This window comes from Elaeis guineensis, chromosome 12 (genome assembly GCF_000442705.2).
Source record: "Elaeis guineensis isolate ETL-2024a chromosome 12, EG11, whole genome shotgun sequence".
NCBI classification, from domain to species: Eukaryota; Viridiplantae; Streptophyta; class Magnoliopsida; order Arecales; family Arecaceae; genus Elaeis; species Elaeis guineensis.
In genome coordinates, this window is record NC_026004.2 from 70646610 (window position 1) to 70668350 (window position 21741).

A 21741-nucleotide genomic window follows, 5' to 3' on the forward strand; every position below is an offset into this window, starting at 1 on the left:
AGAGTGTTCAACAAAAGAACCTTAGTAGTTGAGGAGTCCATACATGTTGTCTTTGATGAATCTAACGATCTTCCTTCAAGGAAGAATAAGGGTGTTGATGATGCAGATCCACTAATAGAAGGTATGAAGGAGATCACTCTAAAAGATTCAGCAACTCCAGAAGACAAGGATCAAGAAGATGAACAAAATGAGAAAGGTGAAGAAATTCAAGAACAACCTCAAGGTACAAATGACTTACCCAAGGAATGGAGGTATGTTCACAACCACCCTAAGGAATTAATTATGGTGATCTTATGCATGGGGTAAAAACACGTTCTTCACTTAGAGATGTACTTAATCATTGTGCTTTTGTATCTCAACTTGAACCTAAAACTTTTGAAGAAGCTGAAAATGATCATAACTGGATTAATGCTATGCAAGAAGAACTCAGTCAATTTGAAAGAAATAATGTTTGGACCTTAGTGAAAAGACCTAAAGATTATTCAATAATTGGCACAAAATGGGTCTTTAGAAACAAATTAGATGAGCATGGAAATGTAATTAGAAATAAAGCAAGACTGGTTGCTAAGGGATATAATCAAGAAGAAGGAATTGATTTTGATGAAACCTTTGCACCTGTTGCTAGATTAGAAGCCATTAGACTTCTACTTGCTTATGCTTGCTTTATGAAATTCAAACTATTTCAAATGGATGTTAAAAGTGCATTTTTAAATGGATATATTTCTGAAGAAGTATATGTAGAACAACCCCCTGGATTTGAAAATCATGCTTTTCCCAATCATGTCTTTAGATTAAATAAAGCTTTATATGGTCTAAAACAAGCACCTAGAGCATGGTATGAAAGGCTAAGCAAATTTCTACTAAATAATGGTTTCTCAAGAGGCAATGTGGATACAACTCTATTTATTAAAAGAAACCAAAATGATATGCTAATTATACAAATTTATATTGATGACATAATTTTTGGGTCTACTAATGAATCCCTTTGTCAAGACTTTGCTAAGCTTATGCAGGGAGAGTTCGAGATGAGCATGATGGGAGAACTCACCTTCTTCCTCGGACTCCAAATCAAACAATCAAAAGAGGGAATCTCCATCACCCAAAGCAAGTACACCAAGGAACTACTCAAAAGATTTAGAATGGAGAACTGCAAACCAATTGGCACACCAATGAGTCCCTCATGTAAGCTTGACAAGGATGATGAAGGTAAAAGCGTAGACTTAAAATACTATAGAGGTATGATTGGCTCATTATTATATTTAACTGCAAGTAGGCCTGATATCATGTTTAGTGTTTGCTTATGTGCAAGATATCAATCTAATCCTAAGGAATCTCATTTGAATGCTGTTAAAAGAATCCTTAGATACTTAAATGGTACACAAACTATAGGGTTATGGTACTCTAAGGACTCACAAATTAATTTGTTAGGATATTCTGATGCTGATTTTGCTGGATGTAAATTAGATAGAAAAAGCACAAGTGGAACTTGCCAATTTCTTGGAGTTAACCTAATCTCATGGTTTAGCAAGAAACAAAATTCGGTAGCACTGTCTACGGCTGAGGCCGAATACATTGCAGCCGGAAGTTGTTGTGCTCAAATCCTGTGGATTAAGCAACAACTCGAAGATTTTGGAATCAAACTTAATGAAACACCAATAAAATGTGATAATACAAGTGCTATAAATCTATCTAAAAATCCAATACAACATTCAAGATCTAAACATATTGAAATAAGACATCATTTTATAAGAGAACATGTTCAAAACAAAAATATAATTCTTGAATATGTTTGCACTGAAATCAATTAGCTGATATCTTTACAAAGGCCCTTAGTGAGGAAAGATTCTGTGAAATTAGAAGAAATCTAGGAATTCTAGATCCATTTATCTGAAATTTCTCAATTTCCAAAGAATAGATGTCAAAAACTCTTAGAGCTCAATTTTCAACATCTATCCTGGTTCCAAAAGCTAGTTTTATCACTCTAAAAACTTATCATTGAGCAAAATTCTTTCTCCCAAAATTTGAATTTTTCTGGAATTTATTTGCATTTTTCCTGATTTTCTGAACTTCATGAGTCGACCCCCATGAGTCGACTCAATGGCAAACTTGTAAATCCCACCAACTTCCATCGGGTTCATTGTTTTTAAAACGGAAAACCTTGTTTATGAGACGACTCATCTTCTCGTCGTCTTCCTTCCGAAAGCCGTCCTCTCCAAACTTCTGTTTTGCTCCAAATCCAAGGATCAATTCTGAGGCAATTCTTCCTCCTCCTCTCCACCAAAAATCGCCTCCTTGAAAAGGATTTTTCTGTGCTTTCTCGCAGTGTAAGGCACGGGTGGAACGTGCCCTAGAACTTCACCGTTCATTCAAAATCCACTTCTTTTCTCCACCAAAATTCTTCTTTACTCTTTTGTGATCCCTCCTCCACTGAATTCAAGTCTTCTTGTCTGCTACCTTATTGGATATGGCTCCAAAGATGAAACTTCCCCAAAGAAGGAAATCAATCCGAGAGCCTGAGGAAATTGTCCGAAAGAAAAGGCATGCTCAGTCTTCCACTGTTCCCAATCCAGTTTCAGTACCTGCTCAAGGTCCCTCTCAACCCTCCATAAGCCCCAGTGTAAATCTTCTTTCTGATAGAAAAGTAGAAACCGGGAAAAATATAGATTTTCGGTTCTTTGAGAAAGAAGGCTTTACTTTTGCAAGTAAGATCAAAAATCAAGGATGGAAACTTTATTGCTCTCTTAAGGAAGTCACCTATGTTGATCTAGTCAGAGAGTTCTACCAGAACCTAAATTATGGAAACGGGTCTGTGACTTCAACTGTAAAGGAGATTGACATCTGTTTGGATTCTAGGATATTGGGAGAGATACTTCAGTTGCCTAGTGAAGGATACTCATATATGGAACTCCCAATTAAAGAGGAAGGGATCAGAATTATCTTAGGAGAAGATTTTTCAGGAAGTTTAAACAAATTGGAAGCAAAGCTACTGTCCATTGAGATGAGGGTCCTGCATCAGATTGTGACAAAACTATTCTTTCCTAGGAGTGGTAGACATGACTTACTATCTGGCAGAGATGTATGTGTCATGTTTCATATCATCACTCAGACCCCCCTAAACCTCCCTACACTTATGATAGAGGCCATGAGAGAAACTTTGAACAGATCCAAGGCACACTTGCCTTATGGTATGGCCCTTACTAGAGTTTTTAGGAGGTTTGGAGTTAGCTGTGAGGGGGAGACACCTACCAAGCTCTCACATGTGGACACTTTCAACCAACACAGCCTACACCGAATGGGAATTACAAAGACTGTTGGTGGTTGGATCAAGGGCTCTGAAGAAAGAGCTGAGGAGAGAGCTGAGGAAAGAGCTGAAGACAGAACTGAAGGCAGAGTAGAAGAAGAAGGTCCATCTTCTCCTGTACATAATTTCAGGGCAGCTTCACCAGATACCCAGTTCATTCATGATACTGAGGCTGGCCCTTCTGAGTTTACTAGGATGCCCACACCAGTGTATCAGCCAGAGAGCAGAGCACCTCCATCAGAGTTCAGACTGGCTGATGATCAGATCGAGCATATATCTCAGCGTGTGGCTTCTTTGTTGTCTAGCCAGTGGAGTAGTACTTCTTTTGCACCTGGAGCTACTTCTTCTGATCAGACCATTACTCCCCACATCTCCACTATATTTCAGATGATTTCAGATCAGTCCGTCAGGATACAGCAGCTTGAGGATACAGTCTGGAGACTAACTGGCAGAGTTCTTGACTTGCAGGGGCAAGTCCTTGCATTGGCCCATCCCCAGCCACAGGAGTCTACCATTGAGGTCACAGACCTCACTGCAGAGGCTGGTAGGCTCAGAGGAGCACTAGAAGGTGGATATGAGCTACTGAGGAAAGAGATCAGAGGATCGAGTGAGCATGCTACCACCCAGTTCACTGCTCTACTTCAATCTGTTTCCAGAGCACTGAACGTACTTGATTCTATCAGACTCATGATATCAGCCCTAGTATCTCAGCATTCTCAGCCACCTAGTTCATCTCGTTCTCCTGCTCGTGCCATCACCTCCACTCGTGGCAGAGGCAGACGGGGTAGAGGACGCACTTCTGATCCATCATCCCTCACCCTATATCTGATGACTCTGATCATTGACTTATCTAGATCTTAGGAGTTAGTATCTTGTTCTAGGATCTATACCTTGGGGCCATGTATTGACATTTAGCTGGTTGAATTCTATGTATTGAAACAATTATGATTTTAATGGAATCATCTTTTACCTATATTTCTACCTCTTTGTAATGATTATATTTTGGTTATATTTCAATCTCTGATACATCAATTGAAATATTATCTTCTCCTTGTTGTTGTTTGCTATTGATAATTGCTATATTAAGGGGGAGCAAACATCTGTAAAAACTCTAAAGAGGAAGAAATTAAAGAATATTTTCAGAAAAGGAAAAGAAAGAGTTAACTATGTTTGATGATGTCAAAAAGGGGGAGAAATTAAAATTAAACAAAAATTGAAATTAGACAAAAAGCAAACCCTAAATTATGAGAAAAAGGGGAAGAAATTAAATTAAAACAAATATTGAAGAAATTAAACAAATATTAGAGAAATTAGACAAAAACAAGGATTGAAAGATTAAACAAAACTTTGAGAAATTTTGGTATCGAAATTTGGTATCAGACAGAGAAATTTGGTATCAGACAGAACTTTAATCCATCAAAAGCAAAATCATGAGTACAATGCAAATAAGTATTTTTTTATATATATGCTCTGATATTCAAACTTGCTTTTGAAATTTTACTCACCTTGAGACATCAATAAGAAATTTGTTTTACTCTGATTCATCCTACAATTTCTTTCAACTTGATCTGATACATGATAACATTTGATCCGATACAGTGTGAAGGTTTCTCTAAAATATTATAACATTTGCTCGGATACTGAATGAAATTTTCTCTGATACATTAAAAAAAAAATTTTTTTTGCTCTGATACATTATAAAATCTTTTCTGATATCATTGTAAAAATTATTTTTGCTCTGATACATAGAAAAAGTTATTTATCTTCTCTTGCTCTGAAATATCTTGAACTCAAAATGATCTAATACCCTTTTCAAATCTTTAAGAAAATGGACAAACTATTTTTGCATTTATATTACATGCCAAAAGAATCATACTCTTTTCAAGCATATACACCCATAATGGATTCTTTTGAAATTAATGCATTAACATAAATATTTTTGTTCATATGTTTTGTCATCATCAAAAAGGGGGAGATTGTTGCTCCTAGATTGATTTTGATGATTACAAAGCAGATTGAAGGGATACAATCAATTGAAAAAGTCCTTATGCTCTTCAAGGGCAAAATCATAATTTCACTAAAATCCTGATTTGATAGTACCATTTGGTAGAACAAATGATTTGAAATCTATTGGTGAAAATTTCATTGTGTTTGGACTAATATTTTTGAAGTTATGAAGGTTTGAAGTGCATGAGTCGACTCATGAGTCAACTCATGGCACTATGAGCTGAATGGCACGAAAAAAATTCCCATGGCACGCTGGATTTTTGGCTTGGCACGACCTGTGAGTCGACTCATGAGTCGACCCACAAGGCATGAGTCGACTCATGAGTCGACCTCTGCTGATTTGAGCCGAAAAATCCAGAAATCAGATCTTCTGGTCTGTTGCAACAGAAGTCGACTCATGAGTCGACTCCTGAAGCATGAGTCGACTCATGAGTCGACCCCTGCGACGGGAAATATCAGCAACGGCAATTTTTTGCCCATTTTAATTGCCATTTATGCTTCCTAAAAATCCTCTAACGGCTCTTTATCTGCCTAAATTGTTTTCTCTTGCTTCTAATGCTACAAAATGCTTTAAATGATGAAAGAAATTGCAGATTAAATAGCGGATCAAACGTGAAATCAAATGAGAAGAGAAAAGAGAGGAAAAAGAGAAGAACAGAAGAGAGGATCCGAAATTTGCAAGAAAAAGCCTGAGATCAACGAAATATCCATAGAGAAAAAGAGAGAGGATCCACAATATACCAGAGAGATTGTGAAAGAGAAAAGAAAGATCTTTCAAGGAGAGAATTCTTCACGCCTATCGTTTCAACCTTGATCTAGAGATCGTTCAAAGCTTTCAAGAGATCTTCAATCAACAATCAACCTCTTCTCAAGCGTTCAACCGTTCATTCATCTTGAGAAAATCTGAAAAAGGGGTTCTTCATTTGAGTAAAGTTTTTATTGTTATATTTGCTCATTTAAGGAGCTGTTTTTGTATTCATCTGTGCTCTAAATATTCTTACTCTTTGTGAGTTTTTGCTCTTGTTTTTGGAGGATTTCCAAAACAAGGAAAGGTTGATCCGAACCTGAAATCGGAGTGTTTTGGGTTGGCTTGTACCCGGGAAACAAGTGTTCTAGCTTGGGATAGCTAGGGTCGGAGTTTCCGACGTCTTGTATTCTAGCTTGGGATAGCTAGTGTCGGAGTTTCCGACGTTTTGTATTCGGGTTGAATACAAAGGATAGTGGATTGAAATTCCCAAGTGGGATCTTGGGGAGTGGACGTAGGTGCAAGGTTAGCACCGAACCACTATAAATCCTTGTGTTTGTGGTGTGCTTTATCGCTTTATCTTATTTCTTTATTATATCCTTGCAATACTGCTTTAGTTAATTAATATTGATTCAAAGCCATTGTTTTGTTCTTCATAAGTTATCTATTGGGCTTAAAATTTTTAGAAACCCAATTCACCCCCCCCTCTTGGGTTGCATAGCTGGGCAACAACCGGGCCTTCGACTTTGCTCAAGTTAGGGCGAGGTTCTCCTCCTGTCCCTAACAGGGCTGTGAGGGCACATATGGGCGTTGTAAGGCCTCTCCCCCCATCCGGTCTAAAAGAATCGGGCCTTCGACTTTATGAGAGTGCCCTTTTGTTTTTGACACAGTTTGCTTGAATCGTCTGAAGACGCATGGGTATGCGATTTTCGACTAAAATGAAGTTACTGGTAGTACATCCGTAAGTTCTTTGAGCTCCACGGTCGTGGGAGGTCGGCTCCTCCGAGCTCCTTGAGATAATAAGTTTCGGGCCGAACTACTTTCTTGATCTCATAAGGTCCCTCCCAGTTCGGGGCGAGCTTCCTCCGATCCTGAGGTTGTGAGACAGCAGCTCGTCGAAGCACCAGATCTCCTGCTTTAAAGGCCTTGCTCTTGACCCGGGCATTATAATATCGGGCAACTTTCTGTCTGTAGGCTGCCATTCGAACCTGAGCAATCTCCCACCTTTCTTCCAGCAGGTCGAGGTTGGTTCTGAGACTTTGTGCATTTTGGGGTTCATCGAATGCCACGACTCGTGCCGATGGGAGTTTAAGCTCGATCAGGATGACGGCTTCCGTACCGAAGGCTAAAGCAAAGGGAGTCTCCCCCGTAGGTAGCCTCTGGGTGGTTCGATACGCCCATAGCACATGATAAAGCTCGTCCGCCCAAGTTCCTTTTGCTTTTTCCAGCCTTGTCTTAATTCCCTGCAACAGGGTTCTATTAGTTACCTCAGCTTCGCCGTTCGCCTGAGGGTGGGCTACTGATGTGAAGTTGTGGGAGATGTTTAGATCTTCACAGAATTCAGCGAATCGTGCTCCCGCGAATTGCTGTCCGTTATCAGTGATCAGGGTTCTAGGCAGACCGAACCTACACACGATTGACTTCCAAACGAAATCTTGTACTTTTGTTTCTGTGATTTTTGCTAGTGGTTCGGCCTCGACCCATTTGGTGAAGTAGTCGATCACCACAAGGAGGAACTTCCTTGGCCCAGATGCCATGGGAAAGGGGCCAAGAATATCCATCCCCCATTGTGCAAAAGGCCATGGGGCACTCAAAGGTGTGAGCTCGGTAGCGGGTTGTCTCTGGACGTTGGCATATCTCTGGCATCGATCACACTTCTTGACATATTCAATCGAATCACGATGCATTGTTGGCCAGTAATACCCTTGGCGGAGTAGCTTGTGGGATAAAGATCTGGCACCCAAATGGTTTTTGCAAGCCCCCTCGTGTACTTCCCATAAAGCGTAGTCAGCTTCTGAGGGCCGGAGACACCTTAAGAGGGGCAAAGAGTATGATCTTTTGTATAATTTGCCCTCATAAAGGATGTACCGGGAGGCTTGATTTCGGAGTTTTTGGGCCTCTTTCGCATCCTGGGAGAGAATTCCATCCCTAAGATAGGTTATCAGTGGGTCGACCCAGCTGGGCTCGTGGTCGATCTCCATTACGGGCCGCGGTTCTTCCGTACTCGGATGTTTTAGAACTTCAAAGAGGATGCCTTTGGGCAATTCGGCCGGAGCCGATGTCGCTAGTTTGGAGAGAAGATCGGCTCTGGTATTCTCCGATCTTGGAATCTGCCTGATGTCGAAACTGCTAAAGGTGGGGGTGAACTCCTTCACTTTCTCAAGATATTTGGCCATACTGTCCTCCCGTGCTTCATAGTTTCCGCTGACTTGCCCCACCACAAGTTGGGAGTCGCTGTGCACTCGGAGTTGACCTATTCCAAGCTCTTTGGCAACCCTTAATCCTGCAATCAGAGCTTCATATTCCGCTCCATTGTTTGTTGCGGGGAACTCGAAATGCAGAGCGTACTCCGCGATGACTCCCTCCGGGCTGACCAAGATCAGTCCTGCACCCGTGCCTGCCATGTTGGAAGATCCGTCCACATAGAGGGTCCAAAAGCAATCGGAGGGACTGGCTTCTTCGTTGGGGGAGTTCGGTCGAGTCTTCAGGTTGTCAACTTTGCTTTGCTCAGGTTCGGCCTCCTCGGGGATGGTGCACTCTACTATGAAATCTGCCAATATTTGGGCCTTTATTGCTGGTCTAGGTTTGTAGTTGATGTCGAATTCTGTGAGCTTGATTGCCCATTTTGCCATTCTTCCAGAGGTATCAGCTCGGTGCAAAACTACCTTGATCGGTTGATCGGTGAGTAGCGTCACCATGTGCCCTTGAAAGTAAGGTCGGAGTCTCCGAGCTGCAATCAACAAGGCGTAGGTCAGTTTTTCTAATTTAGTATACCTGGTCTCGGCGTCCCTCAGCGTGCGGCTAATGTAGTAGACCGACCGCTGGACTTTCATTTCTTCTTTGACAAGGACAGCTGCGAGGGCTGTGGGAGAGACTGCCAGGTACAAAAATAATTCCTCCCCCGATTTGGGCTTCGCCAGCAGTGGGGGTGAGCTAAGGTAGCCTTTTAATTCTTCAAATGCCTGTTGGCATTCAGAGGTCCAACAGAAGTTCTTCGGCTGCTTGAGGGTTTGAAAGAAGGGCAAACATCGTTCGGCCGACCTCGCGACAAAGCGATTAAGAGCCGCAATCCTCCCCGTGAGGCACTGAACCTCCTTGATCGACCTTGGGACGGTCATATTTTGGATGGCGCAAATTTTCTCCGGATTGGCCTCAATCCCATGCCCCGATACCATGAAGCCCAGGAACTTTCCTGAGGTTACCCCAAAAGCACATTTAGTCGGGTTCAGCTTCATTTTATACTTTCGAAGAGCGCCAAAAGTTTCCTCAAGGTCGGCGACATGATCTCCGGAGGACCTGCTTTTTACAAGCATATCGTCCACGTAAACCTCCATGTTTCGGCCGATCTGCTCTTTGAAGATTTTGTTCACCAGTCGTTGATAGGTGGCGCCCGCATTCTTAAGGCCGAACGGCATGACCCTGTAGCAGTAAAGGCCGCGATTAGTGATGAAAGCTATCTTTTCTTCATCTTCCAATGCCATTCTAATCTGGTTATAGCCGGAGAACGCGTCCATAAAAGTTAGGAGCTCATGGCCTGAGGTAGCGTCCACCAGTTGGTCGATTCTGGGAAGGGGGTAGCTGTCCTTTGGACAAGCCTTATTCATCTTTTTGAAGTCGATACACATCCTCCACTTGCCGTTTGCTTTCTTGACCAAAACAACATTGGAGATCCACTCAGGATAATTGACTTCCTTAATAAATCCGGCCTTGAGAAGCTTATCTACTTCCTCGGCTATCGCCTTCTGCCTCTCTGGGGCATGACTCCAGATTTTTTCTTTTGTAGGCCGATGTTTAGGGTTGACCGCCAGATGGTGTTCCATGACTTCTGTGTCGATCCCTGACATATTCATCGGGACCCATGCGAAAACGTCTGCATTCCTTCAGAGGAAATCTACGAGACACGTTCGCACCTCCTCCCCCAGGTTGGAGCCAATTAACACCACATGCTCCGTGTTCCCATCATTCAAAGGGATTGGTATTAGGTCTTCGATAGGACCGCCCCTCTCTTCAGTGAGGTCATCGCGAGCATCCAATCCATCGACCGGACAGAGGTCCGCTTGATCGCTCCTTTGCAAGGCGACGTTGTAGCAATGTCTGGCCAGGGCTTGGTCTCCCCGGACTTCTCCGATCCCCTGGCTGGTGGGGAACTTCAATTTCAAATGATAGGTTAAAACAACACCTCTGAGGGCATTGAGGCCGGGTCGGCCAAGGATTGCATTGTAGGCGGATGGCGTCTTTACCACCAGGAAATTCATCGAAGCTCTGGACTGCTTTGGATACTGGCCCGCGGTCACAGTCAGAGCTATCATTCCCTCCGTTGGAACGGCGTCACCGGTGAACCCTATCAAGGGGGAGCAAATCGGTCTCAGATGATCGCTAAGAGTGGCCATTCTTGAAATGGCGTTGTAGAACAGGATGTCGGCCGAACTCCCATTATCGACGAGAATGCGACAGACGTCGTAATTTGCTATGTTCAAGGAAACTACGACCGCGTCGTTATGCGGGAATTGGACTCCTTGGGTGTCCACTTCAGTGAAGGTTATGGGTTCTTCAACTTTTTGTCGCTTGGGGGATGTAGCTGGTGCACTGATTGCCTCCCGTCGGGATTCCCCCGAGATGACGTTGACGGAATCCGACAGAGATCGGTCATCCGGCCACCCCTTATCGGTGACCATAGCCGGAGGTAGTTGTGTAGAGACCTTGTGAGAGGGCATCCGATGAGGGAAGGAGGATTGGGCGCTGGAAAAGATGGTCGGAAGCGGATCCGTTGAGCGCTCCTTTAAGAACAAGGGTGCTGCGAAGACACAGCCCTTCCTCTAGCGCCAATCCTGTTGGTGCAAAAATCTGCTTGCGTCGGAGAAGCTGGAGTCAGGGAAGCCGCGGTCGCCGTCGGGACCTGCAAGGGAAGTCTAAACCGGAGGTGGGGTTGCTCCGGCAAGACCCTCCGACGCTCAAGTCAGTTCTCTGCCTCAACAAGAATGGAGTGCTCGAACGGAGAATTTAGCAGAGTTTTGAGATAAGAAATGAGCTTAGAGAATAACGTATCTGAGTCCCCCTTTTATAGGTGGAGGGGGCAACGGATTGATGGCGATGTTTGTAACCATCTGATAGTGGGCCGCCCATGATCAGGGGAATTGATTGCGAAGGATAGTGGAGTAGACACGTGGCTATTGTTACGGCCTGCTACGTAGAGCCAGTTGCAGGTAGTGGAGCGGCGTCCGTTGCCTCTAGCTGTCAGGGAGTAGTGGAGTCGCGCAGCACCTGCCGCAGGGAGTGGAGAAGAATCATGGCCGTTGACACAGCTTGTCAGAGAGTAATGGGTCCGCCGCAGGAGGTGATGGAGCCACGCGGAATCCGCTACAAGAAGTGGAACAGGATCATGGTTGTTATTGTGACCTGCCAAGGGGCGCGGACCTGTTGATTGAAGCTTGGCAGCGGTCGGAGTCTGGCCTCTGTAGAGGTCCGGGAGGGGTCCTCCTGTCGGTTGGGGTCGTGGGTGGAGCCCGACTTCCGTGGGAGTCTGGGCAGAACCCTCTTAGAGCTGAAGCTGCTGGCGAAGTCCGACTCCCGTAGGAGTCCGAGCGGAGTCCTCTGCAATCAAAGTTAAAGGTGAAGTCCGGCTCCCGTGGGAGTCCGGATGGAGCTTACCAGCAATTGATACCGAGGCAGAGCCCGGCTCCTGTAGGAGTCCGGGCGGAGCCGTTCTGTAGCTGATGTCGGAGGCGGAGCCCGGCTCCCGTAGGAGTCCGGGCGGAGCCATTCTGTAGCTGATGTCGGAGGCGGAGCCCGGCTCCCGTAGGAGTCCGGGCGGAGCCGTTCTGCAGCTGATGTCGGAGGTGAAGCCCGACTCCCGTAGGAGTCCGGGCGGAGCTGTTCTGCGGTTGATGTCGGAGGTGGAGCCCGGCTCCCGTAGGAGTCCGGGCAGAGCTATTTTGTGGCTGATGTTGGAGGTGGAGCCCGGCTCCCGTAGGAGTCTGGGTGGAGCCGTTCTGTAGCTGATGTCGGAGGAGGAGCCCGACTCCCGTAGGAGTCCGGGCGGAGCCGTTCTGCGGCTGATGTCGGAGGCGGAGCCTGGCTCCCGTAGGAGTCCGGGCGGAGACGTTCTGCAGCTGATGTCGGAGGTGGAGCCCGGCTCCCGTAGGAGTCCGGGCGGAGCCGTTCTGTAGCTGATGTCGGAGGCAGAGCCCGGCTCCCGTAGGAGTCCGAGCGGAGCCATTCTGTGGCTGATGTCGGAGGCGGAGCCCGGCTCCCGTAGGAGTCCGGGCAGAGCCGTTCTGCAGCTGATGTCGGAGGTGGAGCCCGGCTCCCGTAGGAGTCCGGGCGGAGCCGTTCTGTAGCTGATGTCGGAGGCGGAGCCCGGCTCCCGTAGGAGTCCGGGCGGAGCCGTTCTGCGGCTGATGTCGGAGGCGGAGCCCGGCTCCCGTAGGAGTCCGGGTGGAGCCGTTCTGTAGCTGATGTCGGAGGCGGAGCCCGGCTCCCATAGGAGTCCGGGCGGAGCCGTTCTGCGGCTGATGTCGGAGGCGGAGCCCGGCTCCCGTAGGAGTCCGGGCGGAGCTGTTCTGCAGCTGATGTCGGAGGCGGAGCCCCCGGCTCCTGTAGGAGTCCGGGCGGAGCCGTTCTGCGGCTGATGTCGGAGGCAGAGCCCGGCTCCCGTAGGAGTCCGGGCGGAGCCGTTCTGCAGCTGATGTCGGAGGCAGAGCCCGGCTCCCGTAGGAGTCCGGGCGGAGCCGTTCTACAGTTGATGTTGGAGGCGGAGCCCGGCTCCGCCTCCCGGCTCCCGTAGGAGCCCGGGCGGAGCCATTCTGTTCCGTCGTCGATTCCGCTGGGGGTTTCGGCTGTGGATATTTTATACCCAACATGAGATATACAATGATCTCTATCAAAATATCATTGGAATTTTTTTCAATGGATGGAAATAATTTCACTCTAACTCAGCAAGGATTCTCAATCCAGAACAATCCTAGTGAGCTCTCACAATCCACCAGTGATGCCTAACAGTTTGTAGTGGCAATCCAGTAGAACTAAAATGAACCTCTTGGTATAGTTAACATGTGATTCAGTCCCTCTATCGTGAGTCCCGACTAGATTGTAGGTCATAAATAAATCATCAAACCTCATCATCAGTCATATGATAGATTCGATTATCTTAAGTCTAGTTGTGACTTCTATGAAAACTTCTTTCCATCAATCACACTGTTGTGGCCACAGATTCTTGGACTTAACCTCTCAAATCTCATAGGACTACTCTTCTCTATCAAAGTTGATAGATCCTATCTTGATGCTTACCCCACTCCTACAGTGGACCAACTGTCACTAACATCTATTACAAGAGCTTATTGAGACTCATATTTATGTGTCAGTCAAACTCCAGCAGCCTCATTGTGAGTAGCAGTACCATCTCAAGTCAAAAGATCAGTCACACAACTATAGCATCGAAACAATCACTGATGATCGAATAGAAATCTAAGTGATCTCTCATATGGTCATGCTCAGTACTAATTATTCTCTAACAACTACCTACACTGGTCATCCTGTGTCTCTACATAATAAACCAAAAACTCATCTATCTTAAAAGAAGCGATTGGTGCGTCGGTCTATACAGATTTATCACCATCCTTATGATGACCCTATGACCAAGAGCATTTTAAAATGAAATACATGTCTCTAATTTTCAGCATCTTGAGAATATGTATCAAAACTAATTCCATGGATGATTCAAGGACACATTATACTTGAATGAAAAAGAACTTATCCTTTTATTGATCATATTAATATATTAAGTTCAAAAATATATTCTAGATTTATTACAATGTGTCAGTCATATTGACTTCTAGGACATATATCTAATAGTTCAAACTTTTTAGTTTGAATTCTCGATATAAATAAGTTGACCGACATCAATTACAAAGACTGACTTCAGAATCTGAGAATTATTCTCAATTTGGAAGAACTCATACATGTCCTAGATCAGGAAGTGTCTGTGTTATCAGCTCACCCATCTACTGATCAACGAGTTGCACTTGAGAAGTGGATGGACGAAGATAACAAGGTGAAGTGCCACATCTTAGCATCCATGTTCAATGATCTTCAACAACAGCATGAAGACATGATGACTGCCAAAGAGATGCTAGTTCACCTGCAAGAGTTGTATGGTGAATAGAGTCACACAGCTCACTTTGGGATCTCTCACAGACTTTTCAGAGCCAAGATGCATGATAGGTAGTCTGTCAATGATCATTATCTAATAATGATCAAAGACATGAGGAGTTTTAGAAGCTCAAAATGAATATGGATAAAAAACTATAGGTGGATCTGATCCTTCAGTCACTTTTTGATTCATATGGACAGTTCATCATAAACTACCATATGAATAAGATTGATGCTACTTTACCTGAGTTATTGAATATGCTGGTGACTGTAGAGGAACTTTGAAAAGTTCAAAAGGTATAGTTCTAGCTGTAGAGTGGGCTTCCTCCAAAAGAAAGTCTTCTTTTAAGAAGAAGAAAAAGCTCATGAAAAAGTAGAAGAATGAAGCCAAGCCCAAAAAATAGGTTCCTAAGAAGGCCGATGATAAATAAAAATATTTTCATTGCAACGTCGAAGGCCACTGAAGAAGGAACTGTCCAGCCTATCTAGCAACTGTCAAGAGTAGGAAAAAAGATGGGTCTTCTGAAGGTACGTCTGAAATGCTTGTTATTGAAACTAATCTAACGATTTCTTCTTCTTCTAGTTGGGTCGTGATTCTGATTCAAATGCTCATTTATGCACTTCAATGCAGGATCTTGAAGAAGTTAGGAGGCTGACGAAAGGTGAGATCACTCTTCGGATTGGCAATGGAGCAAGGGTTGCTATTGTGGCTATCAGAAGCTATCCTCTACGACTATCATTAGGACTTAGTTTGCTTTTGAAAGATTGTTATTATGTACCTTTAGCTTGTAAAAATTTGATTTCTATCTCTATGCTAGCATAGGATAACTATAATTTTTATTTCAACAAGATATGTGTTTAATTTATTTTGAAAATAAAATTATTGCACATGCTTTCTTGATTAACGATCTTTACTATTTGCATACGGATGCGAGTGTAAACATTAACAAGCAAATAGTGAATGCCATAGGGTCTAAGATATCTAGAGATAGGATTCGCTAAAAGTATCTATGGTACCTTAGGCTAGGCCATATTAGAGAGGACAAACTCAACAAACTGAAGAAAGATGGTCTTCTCGGACCATTGACTTTCGAGTCTTATATAGTTTGTAAATCGTATCTTCAAAGAAAAATGGCCATGTTGCCCTTTGTGGGACAAGGGGAAAGGGCTACTGAGATATTAGCTCTGATATACACTGACATGTGTGGTCCATTTGATGTACAAGCCAGAGATAACTATATCTACTTCATAACCTTTACTGATGATTATTCATGATATGGATTTGTATATCTGATGCATCGAAGGTCTGAAGCCTTTGAAAAGTTTATAGAGTTCAGACATGAAGTAAAAAAATAAATCAAAAAAATCATAAAGGTTCTTCAATCAGATCGAAGAGGAGAATACCTTAGTGGATAATTTTAGGTCTATCTCAAAGATAATGGCATAGTCTCATAGTAAACACCTCTAGGGATACCTCAGCTTAACGAAATATCCAAAAGGAGGAATCGAATCCTATTAAATATGATTCGATCCATGATGAGCTTCACAGATCTTTCTGACTTTCTCTAGAGATATGCTTTGCTTTCTGCGATTCATCTTTTAAATCAGATTCTCTCTAAATTCATTCCTACCACACCATCTGAGTTACGGCATGGTAAATAGCCAACTCTTGGGTATCTCAAGATTTGGAGATGTCTGGCCCATGTCAAGCGACAGCAGGTAGACAAGTTAAAGGCTAGATCCTTTAAGGCTCATTTTATAGCATATCCTAAGGAAACCATGGGATACTATTTCTATCTTTCTGAAGATCATAATGTGATTATGAGCCACCATGTCATCTTCTTAGAAAAAGAGTTTATCCAAGATGGAGGCAGTGGGAGGAAGATTGAACTCGAAGAGAAAGTCTCTGAAGAGCATCGAGTCCAAGAACCTGAACCCAATAATAAGCTAGTACATGTGATACCTCCTCTACCTCGTAGATCAAGTAGGATCTTCCATCCTCCTGAAAGGTACTTAGGTATTCTTACAAAAGATTTAGAGGAAGCATTCTTTGTGGGAGATAGGGACATTAAGAATGATCCCAAAATCTATAATGAGATAATGTTAGATGTAGACTCCGAGAAATGAATGGAAGTGATAAAGTTAAAAATTGACTCCATGCATTCCAACCAGATTTGGTCCTTAGTAGATCCACCTGAAAGTATTATACCTATTAGGTGTAAATAGATTTACAAAAGGAAGATTGGGTCAGATAGTAAGGTAGAGACCTATAAGGCAAGGTTAGTCGCGAAAGGTTATAGTCAACACGAAGGCATTGACTATCATGAAACTTTTTTGCCGTAGTCATACTGAAATCCTTCCGTACTCTACTTGATATAGCAGCATTTCATGATTATGAAATTTGATAGATGAATATGAAAACTGTCTTCCTAAATAGATATCTTGAAGAAAATATCTATATGGAGCAACCTCTAGATTTCACATCCAGTGATAGTGATCACAAGGTCTGTAAGCTGTAAAATCTATATATAGACTCAAGCAAGAATCTCAGAGTTGGAACACTCACTTCAATGATGTGACCAAAATATTTGCTTTCATCAAAAATGAAGAGGAGCCGTGTGTACACAAAAAGGTCAGTGAGAGCACTGTCACATTCCTGGTATTGTATATGGATGACATCTTCCTGATTAGGAATGATATGTCCATGCTAATGTCGGTCAAAGTATGATTGTTGAAAGAGTTCACCATGAAAGATCTAGGAGAAGCTTCCTACATTCTTAATATAAAGGTCTATAGAGATAGATCTAAGAAAATGATAGAACTCTCATAGCATATGTACATAGAGGAGGCACTGAAGAGGTTTGGCATGAAAAACATCAAAAGGGATCTTTTGCCCCTTAGACATGGCATTCATCCCTTCAAGAAGATGTATCTTAACACACCTGAGGAGATTCAGTGCATGAGCAAGATCCTTTATGCTTCAGCAATAGGGAGCCTCATATATGCCATGTTATGTACACGTCCTAAAATAGCACTTGTCATGAGTGTCATAAGTAGATATCAAACAAATCCAAGTGAAGAACACTGGATTGCTTTTAAGAATATCCTTAAGTACTTGAAAAGAACTAGGGATTTGATGTTGGTTTTTGGTGGAGGATCGGAGCTGAAAGTTGAGAGATACATGGATTCAGACTTTATGACTGATGTTGATGATAGAAAATCTATAGCGAAGTGTATCTTCTTGTATAATGATGGTGTGATTAGCTAGAAGAGTTTCAAACAGTCGATTATTATAGATTGGACCATAGAATTCGAGCACATCGCCACCTCTGAAGCTGATAAGGAAGTCTTTTAGTTCAAGAAGTTCATTGTGGAGCTGAATGTGATGCCATTAGATGCCATTGCACTGCACCACGATAATAACAGTGCCATAGCCCTTGTTAAAGAGTCCTAATCTCCTCAGAAGTCCAAGCACATAGAGCGATGGTTTCACATCATACGCGAATACCTCAAGAAAAAATTCATCGAGGTGTAAAGAGTTGACTCTGCACTGAACGTGGCAAACCTGCTGACCAAGCCTCTCAACCAGTAAAAGATCGAAGCTCACCTTGAGAAGATGGGTCTTAGGTATATAGCCAATTGGCTTTAGGTCAAGTGGGAGTTTGTTGGATTTGTGCCCTAGAAGTTAATTGTTGGCTGACACATTATGTAATTCCAGGATCTAAACTTATACTTATAATCTTTTTATTATCAATAAAGAATTTTTTCCTTCCAATCATATTTATATGTCCATGATTTATTCTAGAAATTAATAAAGATGATTTTTATATATTTTTGAAGAGTTAAGAATTTGAGATATACATTAATTAGTAGTTAATTTTTAAATATTTCAAATTAAAAGATTGTCATAGAGGACAGTAATCAATCTATTTGAGATCGATGCATGGTTCATCTCTCTTGTAGGTAGATGAGTCTCAGATCTGCGGTGTAGAGATATTGGGGTGAAGGTGTGGGTGGTTGTTAGAGAATAACTTGCACTAAATGTGACCAACACGAGAACCATATAGATGTCTACTCACTCGTCAGTGATCTTCTCGATGCTGTAGTGGTGTGAGTGGTCCTTTGATCTATGGTGCCATTGGCTACTCGCAGTGAGACTACTGGGTTTGACTGTATATTTCCTTGGTCCCTAGCCATTCAGATCTTTGCTATATATGTTAGCTTCAGTACGTTCAGGTTCGCTGTTTGGAGTAGGATGCATCTAGATGGAATCTATCGATCTTGATAGAAAAGAAAAAATCCTATGCAATTTGCGAGACTGAGTTCAGAAAGTCTTTGATCAAAGTAAGTATGAATACTGAAAAAAAAATTTCACGGGATTCATAAATGAATTTGATATTAGATGTATGTCCTAGAAGCCAATATGGTTGACATATTATAATAATTTTAGGGCATAATTTTATACTTAATATATTAATATGATCAATAAAAGGATAATTTCTTTTTTATTCAAGTGTGATGTATCCTTGAGTCATCCATGAAATTAGTATCGATACATATTCTCAAAGTATTGAGAATTAGAGATATATATTTAATTCTTAAATACTTCTGGTCATAGGATCATCATAAGGATGATGATAGATCCGGATAGATTGATGCATAATGGTTTCTTTCAGGATAGATGAGTCTCTAATCTACTATGTAGAGACACAGGATGATGAGTGCGGATGGTTGTTAAAAAATAACTAATATTGAGCATGACCATACGAGAGATCACTTGGATTTCTATTTAATCCTTAGTGATTGTCTCGATGCTATAGTTGTATGACTGATCTTTTGACTTGAGATGATACTGTTACTCATAGTGAGGCTACTGAAGTTTGATTAACACATAAACATGGATCTCAATAAACTCTTTAGTGAATGTTGGCGATAGTTGTTCACTATAGGAGTGGGGTGCACATCAAGATAGGATCTATCGATCTTGATAGAGAGGAGTAGTCCTATGGGATTTGAAAGGTTAAGTCTAAGAATTTATGGCCATAGTAGTATGATTGATGAAAAAGAGTTTCCATAGAAGTCACAACTAGACTTGAGCTAATCGAATCTTTCATATGACTGATGTTGAGGTTTGACAATTTATCCATGACCTACCATCTAGTCGAGACTCACGATAGAGGGACTGAATCATACGTTAACTATACCTAAAGGTTCATTTTAATTCTACTGGACTGTCACTGCATACTGCTAGGTGTCACTAGTGGATTGTGAGAGCTCACTAGGATCGTTCAGGATTGATAATTCTTGTTGAGTTAGAGTGAAATTATTCTGATCCATTGAAAAGAGTTTCAATGATACAATGATAGAGATCATTGTATATCTTACTATCAGATAGAATTGAATCTATGGGGTCACACAATAAATAGATTAGACTTGAAATAAGTAATTGAGCTTATGAAGTATCAATTGGGTTTAAAAAAACCCATTAGGTTCATGATAACCTTGCTAGCACATGGTTGGACCCAATTTCTCTTTTCGTTGGAATTATTTATTTGATAAGATAATTCTAACTTAATTATCTACTAATAATCTATATGAATTAGATTCATGAGACTCCAATTGTTGGGTGTCTAAAGTTATGGATCATGTTAATTAAGGGTGCAAGTCCCTAATTAATTTCCTTGATAATTAAATTTGAATGCCATCTTGATTTTATCAAGTTGGATGTGTCCATTGATTAGAGGACTTTTAGTTCTCTTATGGGATATCTCATGGGTGTGTTTTGAGGTGTCTAATTATGGGTGCAAGAGTTCTAATTTTGGTGCCTAATGTGCTTTCTAATGTAAGTTGGATAACTTAAGTTAATAGGAATCCTAATGCAAGTAGGACTTGTATTATAAGATTGAATAGAATTTAATTCTCATGCCTATTTAAAGAGACCTCCCCTAAGGTCCCTAGATCATCCAAACTAGTAGCCCTTCACATCCAAAGGCTCTCTCCATGTCCTCTCTTCTTCTCTCTTTCTCTTCTCTTGGGCGTTCTACACGTCCATCCCTTGGGATGCGAGTGCCAAGGAGTTCCACACCCAAGGTGTTGGGTATCCCATAATTTACTAGTTGCTGGTATTTTGTAGCAAAAGAAGAGGAGAAGAAGAAGATTAAGGAGAAAGATCAAGCGTTGATCATGATCTAGACTTTGTTCAGATTCAGTATGCTGAATTTTGGGAGAATCAAAATTCAGATTATAGAGGACTGTTCTAGGCTGATCCTGAGTGGATACTCGTAGAGGCTGGATACTTGTGTAGCTAAGAGCGAACCTCTTCTCTTCCATATCTAGATTCGAAAAAAAAAATTGCGAAATAGATATGTGATTTGATCACAATCTAAATTTAGCATATATCAATTTCAGCATATGTGATAGATTCATGTGGTTTTATATTTTCATGCATGTATAATTTAGATTAAAAATATTTTAATCTTATTCTCCACTATGATATTTATAAAATATAATTTTTAAAACACATATACATCCATCAAACCCCAAATTTTAATTGTGGTATCAGAGCCATGAGTTTTCAAATGCTGAATTTTGATATACATTTTTTTGAAAAGATTTCAAAATCAAATTTTTCTTTAATACATGAGATGTATAGATAGATTTTCTAATCTAAAATTTAATTTTATATTTAATTTTAGAATATATAGTTGATTTGTAATTGCATGCATATATTTAAATTTTGATCTAGAAAGAGTTCTAATTCATGTTCATGTGATACATAGATGCATGCATAAAATCTGAAATTTTTATATAATCTAAATTTTGATTCATATATATGATATATAATTATATATTTAGATCATAAATTTACTTTTAATCTAGTCCATAATTAGTATATGAGATATATGATATCATGCTTAGATCTAAAATTTGGTTTAGATCTATTTTTACATACATATATGTGTTATATGTTTGTATGATAAAATTTGAAAATTATTTTTATGTTTTAAAACTTACTTTCATGCAATAAATTTAGATCTAAAATATGATTTTAAAATCTAAAATTTATATTTATGCATGAAGATTTTGGTAATGAAAAAAATCATAAATTAGGTCATGTAATAGGATTGCATGTAAGGCTTTTGATTTGAGTCATATGGGTCTAACTCGATTAAGTAATTAATCAAACCAAGTCAAGTATTGATAAAGATTAGATCAATTAAGTTAATGATCATATAATTATTGTTGATCAAATCGATTGAATCCCACATGTAGAATCGATTAACCTAAGCACCTAATTTGGCTCATTGGTTTGAGTCTGATT